We start from the raw sequence: 2,877 nt of genomic DNA on the forward strand, positions 1-2,877 counted from the left end.
TGATTTTTTTTATTTGTGCTATCATTAGTAATTTCTTTATTTGTTCTTATTTTATTATTAACTGCTTAGCCTCCTTGTTATTTTTTATTCAATTCAAAGTTTTAAATCAAGCTAGCTCATGCTACTGCAACAAAATTACCCAGCTGTAAAATCAAAAATACACTGAGTGAGCAAAACTTTGTTTAATTACCATTACAACTAGCTATCTCAAAATGTTTACATATGAATAAAAGCCTACATTAAAATCTGTCATATAAATTGGTCTCTTCATTAGAAATTAGCCTACTGATTGCCACCATTGATAGACACATTTTTTTTTATAATATTAAAAATATCTGTATGACATTATATTCTGCAAAACTAAAATGACAGCTTCACACAAAGACTAGACTAAAACTAACTTACCAAAAACTTGTTACCAAAAACAACACTAGAGGTCAGTAAGATTTTTTTTGAAAGACATAAATACTTTTATTCAGCAATGATGCATTAATTTGATCAAAAGTGACATTTATAATTTTATAAAACATTTCTATTTCAAAATGTTTGTTTGAACTTTATATTCATCAGTCCTAAAAAATATTCAGCAAAAATATTAAGCAGCACAATGGTTTTCAACATTGTTAATAATAAGAAATATTTATTGAGCAGCAGAATATTAGAATATTATCAGAATATAAGAATGATTTCTGAAGGATCATGTGACACTAAAGACTGGAGTAATGATGCTGAAAATTCAGCTTTGCCATCACAGGAATACATTTCCTTTTTAAAATATTTTCAAATAGAAAACATTTATTTTAAATTGTAATAACATTTCACAGTTTTACTGTTTTTACTGTATTTTTGAGCAAATAAATGCAGCATTTTTTTATTTTATTTTACTGACCCCAAACTTTTGAATGGTTGCATAATTGTTTTTTAAAGCTACACTCAGTATTTTTTTGAGGACGTTTTACACATAAAGTAAGAAACGTTTAAAAATCTGTAAGCCCTTGTAATGGGACATTTTTACTTGAAGAATAAATTAATAAATGGCTGACTGTGAATACAATGCTGTTGATAATCAAAAACGAATTTCACTTTTGCGTGATTCTGAGGTGTTAATTCAAAGCCGACTGGTGCCACATAAAATACTGAGTCTTTAAAGATAATCTTTGTAGCATCATTGTTAAAATATGGTACGATATGAATACAAAGAAATATGTTTGAAATGTGGCCTGGCAGGGTTTGAATCTGGCAAGGGTTATTTTCTGATCCCGCCCCCACCTTGTTTTTCATATCATTCCCCGTCTCCTCCAGTCAAGACAGTGGTGGATCATCATTCTGTGAAAAACATGCAACGTATATACACTATTTTGAGTCCCACAGCACCTTTAACCTTCAAAGAGTGAGGTTTACCATCCACACAAAATCTCTGTCAACAAAAAAATGCAAAAAGGATAAAAACAATAAAAAAGCTTAAAGCTTGATAAGCATTTTTAGCAATCAGCCATTTGTATCAGTGTGTGTCAGTGAGATTAGAGTCATTCAATATCCCAAGCATATCAGTCTAAAAGCATATTAAATATCATCCTACCCCTTTCATCTTTTTTGTTCCATCCCATTGTTGAAATTATGAATCGTGTGATGCTGTACTATTTGTGAGTCTTATTAGAGAGCTAAAATCAGTCCTGTATCTCGTAGTTTATTCAATGTAGAAGCAACTCAAAGTGAAGCAGCCATCATAACATGGTTTTTATAAACATACCATTGAAGTGTTGATTTTATGAAGCCAATCATTTTAAGTGACACTTCATTAGTATAAAAGTGCCTGTGAAATCTGTAAAGCCCAGACTGGGGTCCCTAGGCATCTGGCCTCGGCTCTGGGTCACTGAGGAATTTGAGTTTGGCTGCTCATCGCTGCAGGCCAATCAGTGTGTGGACAGAAGCTACAGCAGCAGATGGTCCGACTGCAATCTATGTCAACACTGTAATAATGGCAGAAATGTAATGTTTGTTCTCTGCCTTTATGATTTTAATTTCTCATCCTTCTTGTCATGCATGTGAAAATAGGCATAGTATTGTCAACATAATTGTGGCCAGATCTTTAACACATATGTCCCATATATGTGTCAGTCATGACAAAGTGCTCTCATAAATAGGGATTTTCAAAGGATTATACTCTTATTTACTGTCTATGTCATCATCAAGGGAGCTTCTTCAAGTTTGTAAACTTTTATGGCAAAAGTGTTATTTATTCTTTTTATTGAAAAGATAAGCTTTTTATTATATGAAGGTCACATAAAAACTATCACATAAAAAACGTTTTATCATACCTTCATTTACCTTTGCTGTTTTTCAAATGCATTTTATGTACAAATTAGATTTATTTGTTTTTTACCCTTTCAATCTTAAAATATGAATGAACTTTCAATTTTCCACAAATTATGGCTGTCCCACAGTTATGGCATCATTTCCACAAAACCCAGATAATTTGCCCCTTTTTAATAACGTTATTGGGCTTGTTTGTTAAGGAGAAAACATTTGAAAGGCTGTGGAAATCACACTGTGGTGGGCATTTTTTATTGTTTTCTCCTATGATGTATGTATGTAACACACTACTGTTCAAATGTTTGGGGACAGTAAGATTTTTTTAAATAAAAAAATTGACTTTTATTTAACAAAGGAACATTAAAGTCAATTTGACAATTACTGTAAAGACTGGAGTAATGGCTGCTGAAAATTCAGCTTTGCCATCACATGAATAAATTACATTTTAAAATATATCAAAATAGAAAACAGTTTGTGACGAGTGGGGGCGGGGCCGAGAGCCGTGGGAACGGAGCGAGGCCGGTGGAGTAATTGATAATGAGCGACACCTGCACCACTCACCGG

The 2,877-nt window shown here is 32.4% G+C and overlaps 1 protein-coding gene across 2 annotated transcripts in view; it reads left to right on the forward strand.

Moving 5' to 3' along the window:
• Positions 1-2,877, forward strand: part of esamb (endothelial cell adhesion molecule b) — a 49,852-nt gene that overhangs the window by 40,862 nt on the left and 6,113 nt on the right. The window lies entirely within an intron of this gene.

This window comes from Sinocyclocheilus anshuiensis, unplaced genomic scaffold, assembly GCF_001515605.1.
Source record: "Sinocyclocheilus anshuiensis isolate Anshui unplaced genomic scaffold, SAMN03320099.WGS_v1.1 scaffold891, whole genome shotgun sequence".
Taxonomy (NCBI): Eukaryota; Metazoa; Chordata; class Actinopteri; order Cypriniformes; family Cyprinidae; genus Sinocyclocheilus; species Sinocyclocheilus anshuiensis.